Genomic DNA, 12078 nt, shown 5'->3' with positions numbered 1-12078 from the left:
AATGCGTATACATGAAGTGGAAGCTTTGGGAAACAAGTAGTATGGTTTAGATGGGGGCAGATAGAAGGGGTGATACTGATCAAAATGCATTGCATACATAAACTGACACATTAAATTGAAACACTTTTGTACAATTTTTTTTGTGGGTCCTGGGGCTTGAACTCTGGGCCTGAATGCTGTCTCTGATCTTTTGTGTTCAAGACTTATGCTCTATTACTTGAGCCACAATTCCACTTCTGGCTATAGTTTATTGGAGGTAAGAGTCTCGTGGATTTTCTTGCCTGGATGACAGGCATGAGCCATTGGCACTGGCTTGTAAAACTATTTAAAGATAATAAAAATGATTAGCTTTTTTTTTTTTGTCTTTTTTTTTCCACTGGGGATTTAACACAGATATTACACTTGCTACACAAGTGCTTTACCACTAAGCCACATTCCAACACAATAAAAATGATGTGTTATAAAAGATGGGTGCACGCTGGATGCCGGTGGCTCACACCTGTAATCCCAGCTACTCGAGAGGCTGAGATCTGAGGATCACGGTTCAAAGCCAGACCAGACAGGAAAGTCCATGAGATTATTATCTCCAATTAACCACCAGAAAACTGAATGTGGCGCTGTGGCTCAAGTAGTAGAGTGCTTGCTTTGAGCTGAAGAGCACAGGGACAGCACCCAGGCTTAGAGTTCAAGCCCCACAAAGGACAAAAAAAAAAAGAAAAGAAAAGAAAAGAAAAAAGATAGGTGCATTGTATATATAAATGGCCATGTTAAATTTAAACCTTTATATATACATATAGTCAGTTGTGGGACTTGAACTCAGGGCCTTGGTGCTGTCACTGAGCTTTTTTGCTCAAGGCTAATGCGCTACCACTTTGAGCCACGGGACCACTTCTGGTTTTCTGGTGGTTAATTTGATATATGAGTCTCATGGACTTTCCTACCAGGGCTGACTTCAAACTGCAGTCCTCAGATTTCAGCCTCCTGAGTAGTTAGGATTACAGGATGAGCCATGGGAGCATGGCTTATTTGAAGATAATTTAAAAAACAGTAAGAGGAGCAGAAAGAACTTAGTGAGGTGGAAGTTGGGGTTGACAGACATAAGTAGAGCTGATTTCTTAATTTTGGAGCTGGGGCCTCTCCTGAAGCCTGATGTCCCTGACCCTGGTGGTCCCCTGGCTTTTGGAGTCTGATTTGGTTATATACTCCTGATTATCTCTACTTATCTTCAGCCCATCCCGTGAAGAACTCTGGCTCTCAATCCCTGGCTACCTCCAAGTCAAGGGAATAAGCCATTAGTATAGTCTTTCTTCTTGCATATTCTAGTTCTAATTATTATTATTATTTTGTCAGTTGTGGGGCTTGAACTCTGGGCCTGGGCGCTGTCCCTCAGCTCTTCAGCTCAAGGCTAGCACTCTACCACTTGAGGCATAGCGCCACTTCTGGCTTTTTCTGTTTATGTGGTGCTGAGGAATTGAACCCAGGGCCTCATGCATGCAAGGCAAGCACTCTACCACTGAGCCACCTTCCCAGCCCTCTAGTTCTAATTCTTTTTTTTTTTTTTTGTCAGTCATGGGGCTTGAACTCTGGGCTTGGGCACTGTCCCTCAGCTCTTCAGCTCGAGGCGAGCACTCTACCACTTGAGCCACAACACCACTTCCGGTTTTCTGGTTGTTTATTGGAGACAAGATCTCACAGACTTTCCTTGCCCGGGCTGGCTTTGAACTGCAATCCTCAGATCTCAGCCTCCTCAATAGCTAGGCTTACAGGCGTGAGCCACCGGCACCCGGCTATAGTTCTAATTCTTGCTTCATCACTTCCATTATCGACCTAGTAGAAATAATTCAAGTGACAATAATGAGAATTGTGGAAATTTTTCACTTTGCTTAGTGTTTTAATTTTTTTTTTTTTGTCGGTCGTGGGGCTTGAACTCTGGGCCTGGGCACTGTCCCTCAGCTCTTCAGCTCAAGGCGAGCGCTCTACCACTTGAGCTACAGCGCCACTTCCGGTTTTCTGGTGGTTTATTGGAGATAGGAGTCTCACGGTCTCTCCTGCCCGGGCTGGCTTTGAACCGCAATCCTCAGATCTCAGCCTCCTGAGTAGCTAGGATTACAGGCGTGAGCCACCAGCGCCTGGCTTAGTGTTTTAATTTCATATTGAAGATGTATTACTTTGTATTTATGTGTGTGTGTGTGTGTGTGCGTGTGATGTATGAGTTTGTGTATGCCAGCTCTGGGGCTTGAACTCAGGTCGTAGGCATGGTCCTTGAGTTTTTGACTCGACCAATTGAGCCACAGCTGTACTTCCAGATAATTAAAGGTAGGAGTTTCACAGACTTTCCTGCCCAGACTGGCTTTAAACCATGATCCCCAGATCTCAGCCCCTTCAGTAGCTAGAATTGCAGGTGTAAGCCACTGGTGAATAACCATGCATTATTTTTAGTAACAGTGAAAACAGAGACAAAACATGGTCAAAAATAGATTGTTTGGTGGGGGAGGTTGGGGGGGGAGGATGGGAAGGGATGGGGAGGGGAAACAAAGGAGGAGGTTACAATGCTTGATAAGAAATGTACTCATTATCTTGCCCATTTAATTGTAACCCCTCTGTACAGTATTTTCACAATAAAAAAATGAAAAAATAGATTGTTTGCATTGCATTATGAAAATGTAACAATAGCAGTTGAAATAAATTGTGCAAAGAAAGAAGATATAGCCATTAAAATACACCATATGGATGTACCTAGAACAAATCATTGAGGTAAGCCAAGCTTAGATAAATAAATGTCATGTTTTCTCTCATATGTTGAAACTAGATCTAAAATACACAGGAACATGATAAATTATACAAGTTATAAATTAAATTATACAAATTATAAATTATACAAATTATATACACACAGTGAGACCAAAGGAGTATACTTTTAGGGGAGGAACACAGGCCACATGCCTATGTATCTCTGATCATATAATATTTATTGAAATGAACTCCAAGAAATGGAGCTATTGTTTTGGTTTTTTTCTCCATTTTATTTTTTCATTTATCTGTCTTTGGGAGGGCTATGGGGCACAGAAATGGAGAAATAGAGGGTAAATAAATGCAGCAGTGGTACTCACTAGATGTTATGTTGAAAATAAACCTTGTAAGTTGTGGGTAGGAATGGGAAGGCAGGGGCGACATTGTTCAAAAAGAAATGTACTTATAACCTGACTTGTGGAACTGTAGCCATTCTATATATCACCTTTATAATAACAATAAAAAATTAAAAGTAAATAAAACATACCATAGTTAAAATGAAATCTCCTTGTACAACTAATTGATATCAATAAAGAACTGATGTCAATGAATCATAGACCTATATTTATTAACATGACAGGAATTAATCTTATATTAAGTGAAAAAGTAGGCTATAGAAAAATATATACCATATAATTGCCATTTTTATTTTTGAAACAAGTACTTAAGGATAATAAAAGTATAAATCAAAAAACCCCCAAAGTAGCCTCTTCCAGTACTATGATTAACTTGATGTTTTCAAAAGTCACCTGGAGGCTGGGAAGGTGGCTCAGTGGTAGAGCGCTTGCCTTGCATGAGTGAGGCCATGGGTTCGATTTCTCAGCACCACATAAGCAAAAAAGAAAAAAAACGGAAGTGGTGCTGTGGCTCAAGTGGTAGAGTGCTAGCCTTGAGCTGAAGAGCTGACGGACAGCGCCCAGGCCCAGAGTTCAGGCCCCACGACCAGACCAAACAAACAAACAAACAAGTCACCTGGAAGAACACCCGAATGCTATATAAAACACAGCAAACATATTTTAAAGTGCATTAATGAGCTCCTGGGGGGCAGGGAAGAATCCTCTCAGGGCATCCCCCTAAAACCAAGGAGATAAAGCAATACAAAAAGTAAACTGAGAGGTCAAATAGCTAAATTCTAGAGCTATGACAATGGGATAAAGGGCGTGGGGTGGAAGGAGAGCCAGAGAGTAAGTTTGGGGGCTAAGAAGAGAGCAGAGCATGGGTGCTGGGAAGGTGGCTCAGTTTTAGAGCGCTTGCCTTGCATGCTCAAGGCCCTGGGTTCGATTCCTCAGCACCACATAAGAAAAAAGCCGGAAGTGGCGCTGTGGCTCAAGTGGTAGAGCACTAGCCTTGAGCTGAAGAGCTGAGGGACAGCGCCCAGGCCCAGAGTTCAGGCCCCACAACCGGACCCAAAAAAAAAAAAAAGAGAGCAGAGCTGAATATGCAACTTCCCTGCTCCCTTGTCTTAGTTGCCTTATTGCTTTACAATACCTGAGACTGTGTTATTTATAAAAAGAACTGTTTTATTTGGGCTTACACTTCTGGAGGCTGGCAAATCCAATGTTGGGCAGAAGTATCCTCTTGACGTGATGAAGGCCTAGTGTTGCTTCAACTAATGACATAAAGTAGAGGATGTAGGCACAGGCAGAGGTAAAACACAGCACTGTTACAAGCTGTGGCTCTAGTGGTGAACACTGGCCTTGAGTGAAAAAGTCAAAGAAATGCTCAAGGCCCTGAGATCAAGCCCTGGACTGTGTATCAATCAATTAACAAAACATTTGAAATAAAAAACTCCAAGCTAGGTGTTGATGGCTCATGTCTGTAATCCTAGCTACTCAAGATGTTGAGATCTGAGGATCATGGTTTGAAGCCAGCTCAGGCAGGAAAGTCTGTGAGACTCTTTTTTCCAATTAACCAGCAAAACCCCTGGAAGTGGAGCTGTGGCTCAAGTGGTAGAGCACTAGCCTTGAGCAAAAAAAAGCCCAAGGACAGTGCCCAAGTATAAAACCCAAGTTCAACCCCCAGGACTGGTACCAAAAAACCCAATCCAGTCCCATAGTCCTACACTGATTCATCCTCAAGACCTAGTCATTTCTTAAAGTCACCCAACATGATTGCATTGAGAATCAAGGCTCAGCATGAGGTTGGTAGGATGAACTATATTCAAACCATAACATTTCATGAGGCTGGAACTTTGAAGTGGCAATATTCCTAGTCAATAGGGAAAAATCCATGGGTTTGCTTATAGGGGAAACTTGTTTGCCCTATATTAAAATAAAAATAGTTTCCATGTGAAACTTGGTCTCACAAAGATCTATAATTAGAAGTTGTACTTTCCCTTTGACAATTAAGCCATAAACTGAACAAATAAAGTGACCCACATTAATATATCTTGCAAAAAATGGCCCCAACAGAGGCAAATCAAATCCTCCTTGGAGGCAAACTCTTAATGTAACCTGTTGAGTTAAATTCAGTCAAATAATTTACTAAATAGATATGGGTATATACCAAGAGAGAGACTCTGCAGGAACAAATGCAAATAGGTTTAGCTTTTTAAAATAACCTTTATTTAACATGTGCATTGCAGATGTAAGAAACAATAATGAAGTCATCACAGCCACAAGCAGTTCAGTTGGACATGACTGTCTAGGTCCTCCATGTACAGTCATTAATTGCTTTAATGTGTCATGCTTTTCCAAATGTTATGAATTCACCAATTCAAAATCCCAAATCTACATGAATATTTTGATAACCAAGAATAAACTATACCAACTCAATCTGTTTGGGAAAATATTGCAATCCTTCTTGGGGATAAAAATTTCACTGAAGACAAAAATGGCAATAGCCTTCTAGACAGATGTATTGGCAGTGTTACATTTCCTTTATGCTCAAATAAAAATGAGATACAAAGCAAGATATACTAAGCAGTTTCTAAGCTCATTAGTAGGTCTGTGATATACTCTTAAAATATTAGCAAGAAAGTATGGTTCTATTAAGTGTACATATCCCTATGGTACAGCCAGAACCACATACATCAGTGGATTTAATCAAGGTGTAAATCTGAGCACACCTACACACATCTCTTCCTGTAGCTTCCTCTTTCTCCCCTCTGCTTCCACCTTCTAAATAAGTCATGACTCCATTGCCCAGAGGTGGAACAATTCTACATCCGAGATGCATCTTCTGCTGATTATAACAGATACTTACAAGTAAGCAAGTTCACTAGTTCTACTTCAATTTTATTGTCATTATAAAGCTAATGCACAAAGGGTTACAGTTATATAAGTCAGATAAAGAATACATTTCTTGCTCTACTAGTTCTACTTTTTACCATAGTCTGTCACCTCCAGACATCTATAAAGATTAGATGTTGTAAAACAGTGAACTTCGAGCACAAATGCAACTATGGTACCAAAAATGCACATATCGACTTATGATTCTAACTAAAATCTGTCTTCTATCTGTGGAGATACAAGCAAAGAGCCCTTCTCTCACTCTCCTCCTCTTCTTCCTCTCCATCATTCCAAGTACAAACTCCAAGATAAGAACTTCATATTAAGTTCATTTCAAGAAGACAGTTTTTTTTCTGAGAACAAAAAGGACATTTATGTAGGTATTATTCTACTTACTTTTGACATTAGCAATTATCCCTGAATACTTAGCAATATTAACTAAAATATGTATATAGAACAAAGTCTAAACAACTGGAACCAATAGAACAGGTGTGCCTGCTCTTTGCACATTTCCTCCCCCAGCCCCACCCCTGCTGCCACCCAGTAAACAGCATGGTTTCCAAAACATTAACCATTCATTCCACAATTCAACTACAAAAAGACTTCAAAGGCATTATACTAGCCCTCTATTTTTACAAGGTTATGAATATTTAGATATCTAGAAAGACTAGATGCTTCCAACAAGGACTTAAGTTTCCCATCATACACACAAGTAGTGCCAGATAAGCTACCCACCCCCACACACTTAACAAAACTCTACTTTGAAAGGAAGATTATAGCTTAAAAACCTTCCCATCTCTATCAACCCAGTATCATACTTGACATGGGTACACATAAGCACTGTCCCTCAGCTCTTCAGCTCAAGGTTAGTGCTCTACCACTTGAGCCAAACTGCCACTTCTGGTCTTTTCTGCTTATGTGTTGCTGAGGAATCGAACCCAGGGCCTCATGCATGCAAAGCAAGCACTCTACCACTGAGCCACCTTCCCAGCCCCTTTTCTAGGAATTTTAACACAAAGAAGTTTATTAGTCTGCAAACTCTCTAGATGTCAGTTATGCTCCTTTGTCCTTTATATACACTATGTACACAGTAAAGCAGAACAAAATGGCACAATGTTATTCTGGTGTGGCCTTCTTTACATTTCTTTCTCCTGGTAACCAGGGCACAAACACTCAAGAGGTTGACCATTCCCCCTAAAATACATTCCATATGGGTTTTAACAAAAGACATTTAGGAAATGTATTATTTTCCTACTCCAGCCTTAAAAATGCATCAGGCACTTGAGAACAACTAAGCACAGTGGACTCTGCATGCAACACTGGGGATGAGATGCACACAGATGGACGGTTGTCATGGACAAACGTCTTCGTGGCCACTCGTGTCTCATGGGTCTTCTGGTCCGTGTCCTCCCGCCCGGTCAGGGCAAGCACCGCTCCCGCTGTCCCGCCCAGGGCGGTGTAACATCGCCGCTCAGTCACTTGCAGAAGACATTTCCATGGCTTTCATAAACAAATGGCACTGACAGGCGTGGATTTTCTCCTTCTGCTGGGTCATATGTGGGCATCCCCTTCTCATCTGGAATGTACAGATGGACCAAACGTCATCTTTTAGGAGGTTGGGGGAAGTTGAGAGCCGCCTTTTACATTTAGACACAAGTCTTTGGGGCTTCCGGTGGGCACGAGTGGGTCACCCCACTGTTTCTCCCCTAGCACCACCAACCGACGGAGCCAACAGTCACCCGGCCCTCGTGCGGGCTCCGCTCCCGCCAGGACCCTTAGGGCCTTCTCTGCCCTTGTCCAGGGTGAGGTCTCCTCTGGGGCAGGGAGGTCGCCCAGAGGCCTAGAGAGCTGCCGTGCTTCCAAGGCACGGGTCCCGGTGGCGGGAGGGGGGAGAAGAAAGCCCACCCTGTGCCTCCTTCTGCCATGGCCAGAGCTCAGGTTTAAATTTTTAAGGACTTCAGAACTTGGAATCGTCAGAGCAATAACTCAAAGAAGCTTCCCCCGACCCCCTCCAGTGGTAGGAGGCTTGAACTCAGGGGCTCAGGTACTGTTTCTTGCTCACTGTTGGTGCTCTACCACTTGAGCCATGCCTCTAGTCCAGATCTTTGATGATTGATTGAAGAATGATTCTCTGGGACTTTTCTGCTTGGACTGGCTTAGAGCTGTGATCTTCCAGGTCTAAGCCCCGTCAGTAACTAGAATTACAGATACAAGCCACAGACATCTGGCCCTCTTATGAAATATTTAAAGAAAGAAAATAAGCAAGGAATAAGAGATTACAAAAATGTTCACGTAGCTAGGTGTTAAGGGCTCAGTAAGTTCAAAGCCAGCCTAGGCAGAAAAGTTCATGAGACTCCATCTCCAATTAACCAACAAAAAGCAGGCAAGGTTGGAGGCTGGCTCAAGTGGTAGAGCACCAGGTGTGGGTAAGAAAACTACACAAGAACATAGGGCCCTGAATCAAACCATGGTACTGCACACACATGCCCAGAGATATTTAGGGGGAAAAATAGAATATCAAGAAAACAACAGCTGGGAGCTAGTAGCTCATGCCTGTAATCCTAACTACTCAGGCTAAGATGTGAGGATTATAGTTCAAAGCCAGACAGGGCAGCAAAGTCTGTAATATGCTCATCTCCAATTAACCAGCAAAAAGCTGGAAGTAAAGCTGTGGCTCAAGTGGTAGAGCATCACTAAAGGAGTGCCCAGGCCCTGAGTTTAAGCCCCAGTATCAGTACTAGGAAGAAAGAAAGAGGAAGAAAGCAAAAAAGGAAGAAAGAAGAAAGGAGGCATATAACTATAAAATTAATCTCATAATGCTTGGTTAACCAGAAAGCTTATGTACTAAAAGATGAATCTAAAAGATTCCATCATGCAGCAAAGAAGGACAAGCACATAGAAAATTCAGTGCACTGTGTGTGTGGGTGGGGGGGGGGGGGAGGATTGGGTGGGGGGGAGGGGGGAGGCTGGGAAGGGAGGTGAAGGGTAAACAAAGGAGGAGGATGCAATGCTTGGTAAGAAATGTATGCATTATCCTACCCATGTAACTGTAACTCCTCTGTACAGTATGTTCTCAAATAAAATAAAATTAAAAAAAAAAAGAAAATTCAGTGCACTGAGCAATGGAAAGGGAAGAAAGAGTGAACAATATCAAAATACACTGTGTACATGTATAGAAAGACAAAGTCAATATCATGAACAAGGTCTAAAATATGTAAAATTGGAATTCCACAAGGAGGGAAAAGAAATGGAAACAAGACAATACTGAACAAGAATATAGGGCTAGGAAAGTGGCTCAGTGGTAGAGCGCTTGCCTTGCATGCCTGAGGCTCTGGGATCAATTCCTCAGCACCACATAAGCAAAAAAGAAAAAACCGGAAGTGGCGCTATGGCTCAAGTGGTAGAGTGCTAGCCTTGAGCTGAAGAGCTGAGGGACAGCACCCAGGCCCAGAGTTCAGGCCCCATGACTGGACCCCCCAAAAAACCAACCAAACAAACAAAAGAATATAACTGACAGTTTTCAAGAATTGATGAGAATTTTGAAAAATTTGAAGTTTCTAATAAACATTTAATCCCCGCCCCCCAAAAGAGAAAGAATTGATGGAAGACACAAGTACAGAAAGCAAAATGTATACTGGGAAGAGTAAATATAAACAAATCCATATCTAGATACATCTCACTGAAATGGCAGAGCAATGAAGACAAACAATCTTGAATAAGCATAGATTGTCTAAAAGGAAGCAACAGTGGCTGGAGGCATGGCTCAGAGGAGGAGCATCTATCTAGCAAGTACACAGCTCTTAAGTTCAAACACCAGTAACCTCTCCCCCACACACACAAAATAAATCAATAAAAAAGCAGCAGCAACTGAACTGATAGCACCTTCTCAATGGCCACAGGAGAAATCAAAACACACTGGAATGATTGGAGAACTATTTCATACATGAAAAATTATCTTTTTTCAGCCTTGCGCTGGTGGCTCACACCTGTAATCCTAGCTACTCAAGAGGCTGAGATCTGAGGATCATGGTTCAAAGCCAGCCCAGGCAGAAAAGTCCATGAGACTCTGATCTCCAATAAACCACTAGAAAACTGGAAGTGGCGCTGTGGCTTAAGAGGTAGAATGCTCACCTTGAGCTGAAGAGCTGAGGGACAGCGCCCAGGCCCAGAGTTCAAATCCCGCCACCAAAAAAAAAAAAACAACTTTTTTCAAGAATAAGGTTAGGAGAAGATATTTTCAAATAAATGAAAACTGAGTTTACTCCAATAGATTCTTCCCTAAAGAAAAAAAAATTCTAATAGATGTGCACCAAGAAGAGAAAGAAACTCATTCTGGAAAGAATATGTGAAATGCAAGAAAAAAAATGACACTTCCCAGCGGGATATCCAAAGTAATGAGTGTAATATGAGATGCTTAGACATAAGACAGGAAGGGGGGCGGTCCTCTGATCAGGGAAGGATCTGCTACCAGAAATTCCATTTCTGGACATATGCCTAGAAGTACAGCAACAGGAGGCCAAACAGACATTTGTATGGCAATGTTTAGAGCAGCTAAGGGTATAAACAACTCTGATGACTCTTGTGATTTTGTCTACCTGGGCTGGCTTTGATTCTCTGTCCTCAGATCTCAGCCTCATGAGTAGCTAGGATTCCAGGTGTGAGCTACTGTTGCATGGCCAAAGGAACATTTTTCATCTTTTAAAAATGCTACTCAAGGGGCTGGGAAGGTGGCTCAGTGGTAGAGCGCTTGCCTTGCATGCCAGAGGCCCTGGGTTCGATTCCTCAGCACCACATACACAAAAAGAAAAAAGCCGGAAGTGGCGCTGTGGCTCAGGGTAGAATGCTATCCTTGAGCTGAAGAGCTGAGGGACAGCACCCAGGCCCACAGTTCAGGCCTCACGACCGGACCAAAAAGTAAAAAAAAAATAAAAAAAAAATAAAAATGCTATCTTGAAGATAGTTTGCTAAGTGAAATTAGAACAAATAGTAGATGATTCCTCTTATATGAGATGCCCAAAATAATCAAATTCACAGAGACAGAAAGTGCCCTGGTGGTTTCTATTGGCTAGGAGGAGGTAGTGGGGAATGACTGTTTATTGGCTACATAGATTTCATTTGCAAAGATAAAAATACAGACGGATGATGGTGATGGTTATGCAATGATGTGAATGCACTTGTCACTGATCTACACACTTATTTTTTTATTTTATTTTTTGTGCCAGCAGTGGGACTTGAACTCATGACCTCACAATCTTGTTTGACCTCTGTGATCAAAGCTGGTGTTGTACCACTCGAGCCACACACTTTTAGTTTTTTTTTTTTTACTAGTTAACTGTAGATAAGAGTATCTCAGATTTGTCTGCCAAATCTGGCAATCCTCAGATATTAGGCTGTGAGTTATTAAGATTATAGGCATGAGCCACTAGTGCCTAGTTTAAGATTGTTAAATTGATAAATTTTATGTTATATTTTACATATGTGAAAGGTCTGCTAGCATAAAATTCTGTGTATTAAGAGGGGAAACTTCCAGATGCTGAGTGACTCATGCCTATAATCCTGGCTACTCAGGAGGCTGAGATCTGAGCATCAGGGTTTGAAGCCAGCCCAGTAGAAAAGTCTGTGAGCCTCTTATCTCCAATTAAACATCAAAAAACTGGAAGTGGAACAGTAGTTCAAGTGGTAGAGCACTAGCCTTGAGCAAAAAAGCTCAGGACCAGCTTCTAGGCCTTGAGTTCAAGTGCCTGGACCGGCATACCAAAAAAAAGAAAAAAGAAAAAAAGAGGGAAGAGATGGAGATTTATATTAATAAACATTTAGCTATTTATAAACATTGCATTTTACTGAGAAAAAAACAACATGTTGTCCGTGTGTCTAGAAAAATATCTGAACATACAAGTAGAAAATGTTTGAAGTAGTTATTCCTGGCTGGATTTACAAGTGGGTTATAGATTTTTCTTAGGCTTTACATTTTTTTCCATTTTTTGTTCTATATTCTTATCTGTTTTTTTTTTTCTAAAATTCATAAGATGTGTTCAGTACTGCCCGTTTAGAATCCCCT

Source organism: Dipodomys spectabilis, unplaced genomic scaffold (genome assembly GCF_019054845.1).
Source record: "Dipodomys spectabilis isolate Male_0828 unplaced genomic scaffold, ASM1905484v1 ptg000097l, whole genome shotgun sequence".
Lineage (NCBI taxonomy): Eukaryota > Metazoa > Chordata > Mammalia > Rodentia > Heteromyidae > Dipodomys > Dipodomys spectabilis.
This window is presented reverse-complemented; position numbering follows the sequence as displayed.